Source organism: Rhea americana, unplaced genomic scaffold (assembly GCF_003343005.1).
Source record: "Rhea americana isolate MKP2758 unplaced genomic scaffold, rheAme1 scaffold_17, whole genome shotgun sequence".
In the NCBI taxonomy this organism is placed as follows: Eukaryota; Metazoa; Chordata; class Aves; order Rheiformes; family Rheidae; genus Rhea; species Rhea americana.
This window is the reverse complement of record NW_028185816.1, coordinates 65128-76689: the sequence shown is the minus strand read 5'-3', so window position 1 is coordinate 76689 and position 11562 is coordinate 65128. Positions and strand designations below refer to the sequence as shown.

General features: G+C 42.0%; 1 long non-coding RNA gene across 1 annotated transcript in view; it reads right to left on the bottom strand.

Moving 5' to 3' along the window:
* Nucleotides 1–3994: 3994 nt before the first annotated feature.
* LOC146598081 (uncharacterized) overlaps nt 3995–11562 on the bottom strand; it is a 17936-nt gene continuing 10368 nt past the window's right edge. Inside the window, exon 3 of the long non-coding RNA XR_014895312.1 lies at nt 3995–4486. This is a non-coding gene — a long non-coding RNA (uncharacterized LOC146598081). The remainder of the gene's footprint in view (nt 4487–11562) is intronic.

Below are 11562 nucleotides of genomic sequence, written 5' to 3'. Positions count from 1 at the left end.
CGCGCGCGAGTGTCTGCGCGCGTTTGCTCCCCGCGGAGGGGTTTCTCCGCGCGGCTGTCTCTCTCACGGCCGAGCTTTCTTCCACGCGTGTCCCCCATCAAAAACTCACTTGCCTACAAATTTCTACCTCACAAAGGTGATTTTTACCACAAATTTTCCCCGTCAAAGACGAGATTTTTCCCCACCAATTTTCCCCGTCAAAGACGTGGTGTTTTTTCCACAAATTTTTCCCATCAAAGAAAAGGGTTTTTTCCCACAAAATTTTCCCCGTCAAAGACAGGTTCTTCCACACCTCTCCCTCTCAAAAACGTTTTTTTCCCACAGAACTTTCCCCCTCTTAGACAATTCTTTCCACAACTTTCTACCTCCCMAGGATGAGTTTTCCCATGCATTTTTTCCTCTCAAAAATGAGTTTTTACCACACAACTCTCCCTAAGATGAGTTTTTCCACAAATTTCTACCTCACAAAAACAAGATTTTCCACACATTTCCTCTCAAAAATGAGAGTTTTCCACACTTCTGCCCAAAGAAATGTTTTTCCACACATCTCCCTCTCAAAAATGACTTTTTTTTCCACACAACTCTCCCTCCCAAAGAGGAATTCTTTCCACCCATTTATTCCTCTCGAAAAAAAGAGGGTTTTTTCACACAATTCTCCTTCTCARATGAGTTTTTTTCCACGTATTTCTCCCTCTCAAAGACGAATTTTTTCCACACAACCCTCCTTCTCAAAAAGGAGTTTTCCTCAAAGACGAGTTTCTCCTTGCAACCCTCGCCCCCAAACACGAGCTTTCCCGCCTGGTGCTCCCTCTGGGGCCATGTTTCCCCCCACAGCTGGGCGGTTTGGGGGCRCCCCACGGCCGCGGGCAGGGAGCCCCCTGTGGAGCGATGCTGCGCCCGGCGTGGTGCAGAACAGGGAACAAAAACACAATTTTCTTTTTTTCCCYCTTTGTTTAGGCTCTGTACTGGAGYACGCCTAAAGGTTGCAGAATATTTAGCGGATTTAAGAAGAAGAACAGGTCAGCAAGTAAACAGAAGGCTGCTGGAGAGAAAATTCAAGGTACGTTAGCAAGAGCACTTGCGCTACGCCTGCTTCACTTTTAACAATTACTGCATCTCTCTGCGAAAGGGGGGTTTTATGAAAAAAAAAAAAGAAAGGAGGAAAARAAAAAAAGCAGAATTCACTTGGACTGCTGCAGCGGAGAGGTAACATGCTTTTCAGGCAAAACGCGYGTCTCCCAAGCGAAAGGTCTGATAAAAGCTTGGTGGGCCACGCTGCCCTTGCTATTCCTTCTAGCTAACCTAAAACATTCGTGAACACTCGCACGCGCGCCATGCAGGCACTATACCTTAAGTGACCTTGGAGAAGGCTGAGTGCGGGAGGGGGACACTGGTCTCCCATGACAGGAGCTACCTGACCTTTTTCACACTTGCCTGCTCTGAGCCAAATTTAAAGTTGCTGTGGATAACATGAAGAGAAAACAAGTGTGAATGTGGCCTTATTTATCCATGCACAGCTGAGGGTAACACAATCTGTGATGAGCCACGCATTTAAACAGCTCCTTGAAATAATTGGTTGACTTCAAGGTGAGCATTTTGTTGTGAAAAACACCTCTCATTTGGGTTGAAATTTATCTTGGAGCTTCTTGTGTCTTGCTGGACTGAATCAAAATTTTACTCAATCATTAACTTCTGGATTGCAATGTGTTTATCTGCTTATTTAACTCTGGGAGAATATATGTACTTATTCCTCAAAGCAGTAAAAACTGGAATGTAAAAATAATGGTGCATAGCATTTTCCTGTTATCTGAAAGTTTATCTGCATCACCAGCCTTGAAGAACGCATAAACAAGCAACAAGAAAACTCTCTTGGCAAACTTCTGGTAAAAGTGATCTGTAGTGAGCAGAGGGGCATATGAGTGTGTGAAAAGAATAACAGCAGTACAATTTGAGTGAAGTCTTCCTAGTTTCAGTCCAGCATCGAGAGCTATATGAAAGCAAGATTTCTCCATAGAAAATACAAAGTCCAAAAGCATTTAACATCTCCTGGGAAGTATTCAATAACTTCCTTCTTCAGGAAAGATGTTCCTCCTTTTTAAAGAAAGGTGCTTGCAGCAATGGCCTCTCAYGTATCTGCCCACCTTTACCCACTGCCCTCTTCCCTCCACTCCCCTCTGAACAAATTGTGAAATCCCTAAAAAGATAACCCTCTCCTCCATGTCAGGGGCTGCATGAAGGCTAGCAGGGACTTGCTATTCTTGTAAAAAGATTAGTTTGTTTATCAATTGTCCATAAATATTTGAGCTTTGGAAATGACCAGAAAATGACCACATAGGTCATACCTACTGATCTTAACTGCTATCATAACCCTCTTTTAAAATTACACTTCGTTAGATGTTGCTTAACCAGAATGAAGAAATTCCTTCTGTGCGGTCACACCTACCTCTCTCCAAAGGGAGGTACAGCTTCAACGCAGTCCAGTCACTCCGGGCGAAGAGGAGCTGCTTTAACACAGGTTAATTCAATGCACACAAATGGAGAATCCAGATCTGTCACCCCACCTCGCGCGGCTCTGCTGGCGGCCCAGGCCCACCCACCGYGCACGCATCGTGGGCTGCAGGAGTGGGGACATCCCCGCGCCGGCCGGCCTCCCCCTTCAGCAGCCCCCAGTTCCCAACCCAGTATTTTTAACAGTGCAGCTGCTTTGTGCATTTTTTTGCTCTCCCCCTCTGCAAGGATAGGAAAAAGGAGTAAGAATAGCCCCTGTGAAAAACAATCCAGCCTTATCAACCAGGGTAAAGCTGTGCCGGCTAACTCTGCCTCGGGATGTTCATCCCCTCTCTGGGCCTGATTACATTAAGCGCTCCCTTTCCTCACGTGTCCAAGCATATCAATTCAAATTCTTGGAAATGTACCGGTATTTACRTATCTGACACAATCAAAGCCTTTCTTGCAGTATTTAGACCACCTACCTGTTCTTTTTTTTTCTGATTAACTGTAGATTTCTTCAAAGTTAACCAAACGTCTCTATACAAAAAAGGTGGCCCAGTTGTTTTTGTCCATATGGGGTTCCTAGGAGATCATGCTGAATTCCTTCCTCCACTGCTCACCCCCTGTATGACTTGAAGTAAAACGTATATACCCTGTACACATCAGTTTCTGGTCTTTAGGGAAGGTAGTAAGACATCCTTACCTCACAGGGGCTTACAAAGATGGTGCACTAAAACCCCAGTTCTCCATCACATCAGAAAAGGCCACAGTKGTAGCATAGATATTTTCCTGCTCTTAGTTTGCAAACACACCTAYTTTGGGGAAAATTGGTAGTTAAACACAAATGTTCATATTCTCTCCCTTCAGTGATCTTTTTTTCTTTTTTTTTTTTAATGGATGTTAAGGTTGCCATTAAGAGTGCCATTAGAGTAGTCCTTTTAAAGGATTTTGCTTTATAGGTTGAGAAAAAGAAAATAGATCTAAGGAGGGGAAACTGATTTCTGTATGTGGGAGCATATAGCTTTCCAGGAGCCGGGAATAGCTGGAGTTTCTTACCACATGTGCAGGAAATAGCCCTTCCTACCCTATCCTGAATGTAACAGATAATACCCTTATCATATGATAGAATTACTCTACTGTGACACACCTTCTAAGCAACATTTTTATTCAAGTTTTTAAACACATTAACACATTTATACATGTTTATTGAGTTCAAAACACTTGGTTCGTTGGTAAATAATGAATATTTAAGCCATTCCACAGGATCCTTGTTTCTTATTTAAAAAAAGCAGACCAAAAAAAGCAACAAAACATACCTGGCTAACTTTCCAGYCTCTTCACACAGATGACTGCAAGCTCACCCTAGAGTACACCTGGCCAGTAACACATCTCCAGGCTGGTAACGCTAGCCCTCCTTCTTCAGCCCAAATGTATTTTTCTGTTATTTAGGTTTTGGGGGTTAGTCTTTTCTTCTTTCTCAAAGGGTGAATATTTTCTCCCTTAAAAAAAAATGGATAGAACTTGACTGATACAGACTACAGGCACAAGTCTAGGAAACTTCACTCTTTGGATCATATTTCTTTGCTTGTTAAATCTCCCTGAAGCCAGAACAGATTTTACTGATGTCAGATTTCCAGTAATACACCAGMTCTGAGCACAGGAAGATCCCATGCTCCCAGACTGAACCGATTCATTTTCCAAGACACCTTGGTAACCGGAGTCTCATCCAGAGAGTGCCCGTCCACCAGCAGAGCCTCTTCAAAATCTTCAGTTCCTGAATTCCAAACTTCCTTCACTGAAGGCAGAAGAAACGTGCCTAGCACCCTCTCAGATAACGCTCATTTTAGCCAGGCACAGGATTATCATCCTGCATCCATTCCCAGAACAGAGTTGCATCTCTCAGTGTCGTTTATCTTGCATTTAAACTCTATAGGGGTAATGACAGTTTTTGTTGATGCTGTGATTTCAAATGGGGGAAACGTTTCTTCTTTAGGGTCTAAAAAACAATAACAAGAACCTTAAGTATTTGAAACTTCTCTTGAGGCACATATCATTTTCCAAAGGTGTATTTGAATATAGAGAGGATTTAACAGGTAATCAAATAAGGCAGACATTACAGTAGGTAGAGTAAATCATTATAACAAAGAGTTGTATTTTCTTTTCCCTTTTTCTGTCCTTATTGATGCCAGTCTTTTTTTTTTTTTTTTTTCTTTTTCAAAGTTCTAGCCTTGTAAAGGGGTTATTTGGATGTGTTCCCTAAAAAACATGATAAATATTACAGTAAAAGTCTTCATTTTATTAACTCTGAATCATTTTATGAACTCTGAATAAAGCCCCTTAGGGCTTTATTCCACAAATATTTCATATTTTCATTTCTGACATTTGGGTTTGTGTACTTAGGTACAGTTTCAATTCTGTTTTGACTTGCGGAGATCACTACTCAGAAATATATGGCATAGGCCTAATTCTGCTGCTGTTGAAATAAACAGCAATGTCCCACTGACTTCAGAGAGAGAAGGATAAAGTAATCAGATGTTGTTTTGCATGGATTCCAATAGGCTTTGGATCAGGCCTCATTTTCCTAGCCCGTTGCTGCAGCTGCACGGCTGTGGGTTGTGCTGACAAATGAGTCTCTGTTCAGCTAAGCGCCAAGCTCAGCTAACCACAAAGCTGATAAGATTTCCTTCCTGCACCGCTGCACTAACACCTTCCCCAAAAATGTGCTCTCGCTTCGGTCATACTTGATTTCAGATTAAGAGTTTGCAGAGCACAATGGCGCATGTCAGCTAAAGCCACAGAGGAATTTAAGTCACTGCACTACCTTTTGAGGCAGGTGACCGCAGGCGCTAAATAGACTCTGCTGTGGAGGGTGCTGAGGCATCGGCACAGCCGGTGACGCTCAGCGCAGCTGCTTAAAGRGCATCACTCTGCAAAACAGCCGGCCACGTGGCTTCGGCTTGTATCAGCTGAAAAACGTAGCGATCCGTGATATAAATTTGGGGAACATCTTGAGAACAAACAAGAAAAACCACACAGAGGCTTTTGTGTACTCGGCTGACACCCACATGAAAATGGTTCCTGGAGCGTGACTGGCAGTGAGTACGGGGAACCTTCTGTACGTACGTGCTTCGTGCACATCAGCCCTTGTCTGCGCTTTGCCRGAAAATACCTGAGACTGTTTCTTGTCTGTGGGAAACCCTCTGTCAGAGACAAAGATCACTTTCCAGGTGCTTTGATGTTAGCATATTAAACCTTAGCAAAGCCCTTATTTAATTAAATGCATTATTTGTGTTTTGTGGGTGTAACTAAAGAAAGTCTTCCCTGAGTGTTGTTAATGCTACCAGGAAGAATGACAGAGTTTGAACCGGTGAAGACCATGGTGACAAACCCTTGAGATCAGGGATGGTCTCCAGWGATATTTTAGGGATGTTACTATTTTTCAGACCGCTGAGTGCTTGGACATGCTTGCTTAGCTCTAGGATGAAACTGAGACACTTCTAGTTGCCAGTTTCACGGGCAAATTCTCATTCTTCATTTCTAAGTTAAACACTTYAGTCTACAACTTATTTCTTTAATGAATATGAGTCCAGACACCTGAGCACACCAGTGCTAGAAGTTTAATGGTAAATCTCTTTTCTAATTCTCAAGGAAGGAGGTACTTTCTTTGCCCAATTCCAGGGTCTACTTTGGGAGTTTCTAGTGACTGAACATTTGCTGTATTGCATTGTACAGTAAAAAGATAGCCTTGCTTCCCATGCATAGGAGTGGCCAGGAAGCAGGTCTACTCATTTTTTAAATCTGTATCTAATACAAACATTTCTGACTTGCTTTAGGAAGATAATGGAAAACAGTCAGCAGCTCTTGGGYATCAGTTTTATGTTGTACAATATTGTCTGTCCTGACAGCATAAACCCCCTGTTAAAAAAAATTGGGTTGCTAAGAAACAAAGCGTTATTCCACTTTAATGCCATTTGCAATAAACATTTATTTGAAAGCATGAAATTTAGCCATGAGGCACTTGAAGACTATTACACTGCAACCAAAGAGCAAACTCATGGTTTGGCAAATTAGCAGAAGCGGTGTGGATTTTACTGCCATGTCATAACTAGGACTCTGGCCAGTATGTAATTACATCTTGTAAAGTTCCTTTCCATTTTCTGAATCCTGTAGAAAATGTCAAGTATTATCACCATCGTTTAGCTCTTATTTACCCTTTCCTCAAAATAACATTGACAGATTTCCAAAGGATGCTGCCAACAGGGGTGGAATATCTTAAAGACCTATCATTTCCACAGAAATTGTGCATCTTATGGTTATATATATAGTTCAGCAAGAAAAGTATTGCTGCATGTAAAAATTTGGTTTACCTGTAGGTTTGTATTTCAATATGATTGAATATGATTGAAATGTCACCAATATTTACATATGTAAACTTTGTTTCAAAATATCCAGTTGTTATGACTTGAGAAGTGGTTATGCTCAATATAATATGCTTTTTTTTTTAAAAAAAAAACACTATTGATTACTATTGTGTGTAGTGGTACACAAGTAAGCTTCATTCATCATACCTTTCACCGAGTCATCCTATGCTCATTTAAACCAAGAACCAAACTTTCTTCTGACTTCATTCAACTGCAAAGGAAGAAAGGAGACCAAACTTCTGTTTTCACRTAACTATAAGGATTCTGCTGTTGTCACTGGAGGCCAGASAGCATTGCAGCAACACAGCTGCTGCAGCAGATATTCATGGCATTGATAAGATACCCATGGTGCAGACATAAAAAAAGATTTTTTCCTGAGCTATTGTTATATAATTGTGAGTTTTGTGTTTTTAATCACTACCTAAAACCTCAGGAAAATTGTCCTCAAAAGATAGAACTTCTCTTGTTTCTAGGTAAAAGTTACAATAGTGCTCTCAAACTGCAACTCAGGAACATATTCTTGAAAATTTAATTGCTTTTTAAGTACTCACTGCAACTCAGGTTTTTCTATTTCACATCCAGCCACAGCAGCACTGACGATTCCTCTTTCTTATCTGATTGCAGGCAAAAAGCAGCTTATTCCTGTTTCCACCCTTTCATTCCTGGTTTCTCAAATGGGGCCTGCAGACATTTACCCTCTTCAACCTCCTGTGATAATTAAGCTGCTCAAGCTTAGTCAAATTCTCYTTTCCCAGTTAAAAGTGGCCCCCTTGCAGCATCGCCAGCTTTCCGTAAACCCACAGCAAGGACCCTACGGGCGCACAGCGCCCGGCGCCGCTGTGCTGACATGCCGCAGCCGCGCGGTTCCCCCTCTCCAGCTGCCCCAGCTCCCACGGGAACGCCGAGCCTCCTCCGACCCGCTCCCCTGCGCCCTTGGGGTTTCTCAGCTCCTATGATCAAACAGGACCCCAGCACAAGCAAAACTGTTCTTGACGACCTGTGAAATATATATACATTTTTATGAACTCCATGATTCAGTATTTGAACAGGTCATGTTAGCAGCTTTAAGCAAACAAGGGCAGCACAAAGAGAGACCCTTCCAGAGCTGTGCTATCTGCCAGCAGCTTTCCAGTCTCAGTGCCAGGACACACACACACACACACACACACGAAAAAAAAAATCCTTTAATTAAAAAAAGAAAAAAGTCCTATGCATCTGCAAATTTGTCAACAAGGCACCTGGCATCTTTCTATCCTTCCTGCCAGGCTCCTACCCAGAGCCTGAAATATCCGAATGCAGCTGGGAAGGAGGAGGAGCGCAAAAGCCACTTTGAACCCCCCTGGCAATGGTAACAGCAGCACTTGGGGGAGAAAACAAAGCCTGGGCACAAGTGCATTTTCGTAGCAGCTGAAATGGAGACATCCAACAACTGCCACATTCCCAGAGGAAGTCCTGCTAAGCAGAAACTCGGTGCGTGAGCTGGCTCTGCCGTTGCTCCAGGCAGCTCACAGGACTGGTGTTTCTTTCAAATACTCTTCATCAGTTATTTAAAATTCACGTATGAAGCTGACCTGTGAAACTAGCACTGCTAAAGTRTCTACCTTTGCTGCTCCACCTTCCAGATGCAAAAGCATTTTCTTCTGTGCACAAAGTGCTTTTCAGCTGTATTGCATCTTTGCAATTTCCAAAGGAGCAGCAATTACACTGCTCTCCAAGATATGCATCTGGCATCACCCATTCATCAAGAAGTTGTTTAACACTAAGCTGAAGACTAAAAGGCACTTTCCTCTCCAAAAAAAAAAAAAAAAAAAAAAGAAAAGAAAAAAAAAAGAAAAGAAAAAGAAATAACTTCCCAGGGTTCAAATATTCTCTGTTTACACTGGTGATATACTTCCTGGTGATCTAGAGATCAGTGTCAGGCCTTTCACTTTCACCCACACAGCCAAATATCTGTCAGCAGACAACAAACAAAACTTTAGATGTACACGGATAATTCATATTAAACCTCAACAGGCTGTTTTGGAGAACTGTTTACTGTCAAGCTTTACAGACAAAACTTTCTTATTCAAAAAAAAAACTCTAGTGTTCAAATTAACTTCTGTGTTTAATTAGTTGAATTAAACAAGGTTTCCTTTACGAGCCTTACCACTGTGCTTATCTTTTACTCCAGACAGTGATAGAATTGGAATTTTTTTTAGTATACAGTAGTAGGACTGTCAGCCAACACGTACATTTCACAATGCACTCATGGAGAGAAAGCTCTTATGTACTTTATTATTTCACAGCGTGCCCAGATTTTGGAAACTTGCCCACTTTTGCCTTCTGCTTTGCTTAAAATGTTAGGCTACAAAGCATCAATAAGCATCTTAAACTAAACTAATGTTTGCATGTCATTATTTATAAACGCGTAGGTTCTTGTCAGGAGGTAAGAGAATCCATAATATTGCTGTGATTTGCTGGTGTTTATATTCAGCTTTTTATTTTTCAGTGAGGGCTTTCCTGAAGCAATTTTCCCTCCCATGTTTTAGCACAGGCTGCAGTGGGTGCTGTATGTAGTAGGGCTTTTGCCCTGGCTGCCCRGCAGGCTTCCTGGGGAAGGTCAGCAGAGAGCAGGGGCCGGAGCCTCTCCYGGAGCCAGCACTACCCTATCACCAGCACTTCCCTGCACACAAATATGCAAAGTTTAATGAAGTCASTGGAAAGACTCCCACTGGCTTTTGTTAGCTTTGGATCCGGCTATAAATTAGGAAGGTTTGGTTTTTCTTTCCATTATTGACCTGCAATATATATTTTTTTCCTGCACTGACAACCCAGCTCCTCTTTAAACAATGGCAGAACTGCTCTTTTCCGTCAAATGATTGGTTTGTCAGTAAGCTGCACCGTATGATGGCCAGGGAAGGTTTCTAAGATTGTATTAACTCAGAAGAGGAAAAAATGCCCTTTCTGGTTTTGTGGACAAAGTCATTGACTTCAAGGGAACTGTGTATTATCCCATTATGCTTTGATTCAGCATTGTACTGAAATACTGCTCCGAAGTGGAGGATTAGGTGTTATCCTGCCTTTACAGGAGAGCAAAGTGAAGACAAGCTACAGTCCTAGAACAACTAGGGAAGCAACAGGGAAAGTCGTCTATGGCCACTCACTAACTCAATGCTAGCAGAAGCAGTGCTACGTCGGGAATTCCTGGCGTCTGTTTCCCTGTTCCCTCTGCGCGCGCGGCATCAGCACGCACACGCCGTACGGTAGGCACAAGCACACAGGTAGAGCGCAGTAAATCAGGGTCTCACCCGTTCAGCAGGGCAAAGTTTGAAGAAATGTATTCCTGGAATCCAAAATACAAAGCCTTCAAAACAAGAGCGCAGCTATCAAGGCAGCTTGATTTTAAAGTTTAACAGTGATTATAGTCCTGCACATTCATCTGAATAAAGGTAAGTATGTAAAGAAAGAGGGTTAAGCAATTAAACTGATGTGCTCTTTAGTTTTTAGAACAAACTTATTTTTCCACTAAAGAATACTGGCCTTGTACAACAGACACCGTCTACGTAGCCACGTATCGATAGAATTTGCTTTCTGAGTAATGATTTTCTCTGAGAACATTTTCTATTTATAAACCCCCTTAAGCCTTTTGCAATATGTTTCCTGTTCAGACATACCACTTAATCACCAGAAAGTGACTCAGCCGATCAGTCCAGGCACTTCCCAGCCTCCTCACTGCTGCAGGGTTCAAAACCAGCGAGAAAGTTACAAACATGTTCAAACCTTCGCGGACTGACGTTTAAGCTGATTCTCTCTCATCTGTCAGGAATACATTCCGAGTTGTTCACCTGTAGGCGCTTGCTCAACCAGAATAGGAGACCAGTTCTTAGACAGCTTTACTATCTCCGTTCATTCATTCACCACAAAATGCTTTCCATTGCAGTAACTGCTGTACCACAGTATTATGTTTCAAAAGCAAATAAACAGGCTTATGACAGATTTGTAACATGGATAACCCTCTTGCTGCTCCTCCTTGGGTCCAGAGTGGRCACTGATGTGAAGAAATGCTTGATCTTTTCTATCTCACATAAGAATCTGCCTGGGAAACACAGTCAAAGACAGGACTGGATAGCACTGTCATTTCTGAGTTACTTTWTCTTGCTAATGCACTGCAAATTTGGCAGCTCCTGAATATCAGTGATATCTTGTAGTATTTTCTATGCACACAAAATAAATATCCATCCATAAATGTCGTCCAACATATTGATCTGCTGAAAAAATAGAGGTGGGATGGGAATACAAAGCACAAGCAGTCTTGGTTCTCCTACCAGAAGCATTATCCACCAATAATTAAAAAACTGTTATCCACAATTAAGGATAGAGTTTCTGTCTAAAAGTTCTCTGCATCCACTACTGTCTGCAAAATTCATTATGGAAACAACCACAGAATTTATTCCATGCTCCACAGCAGAAGAGCAGTAGAAGTATTTTCTTTTTGTCTAGTTGTAGAATAACCACGTTTCTGCCATTTTCAATCACTGAGTCAAAGTCTTGGTCTCTCCTGCATGTGTGGCCTAACCTGTATGCACCAACAGAACAACAGAATATTCCTGTCCCTTTGGAATCTCCTCAGGGACACAATCTGCAAATAAATCTCAAATCTGTAACACTTTCC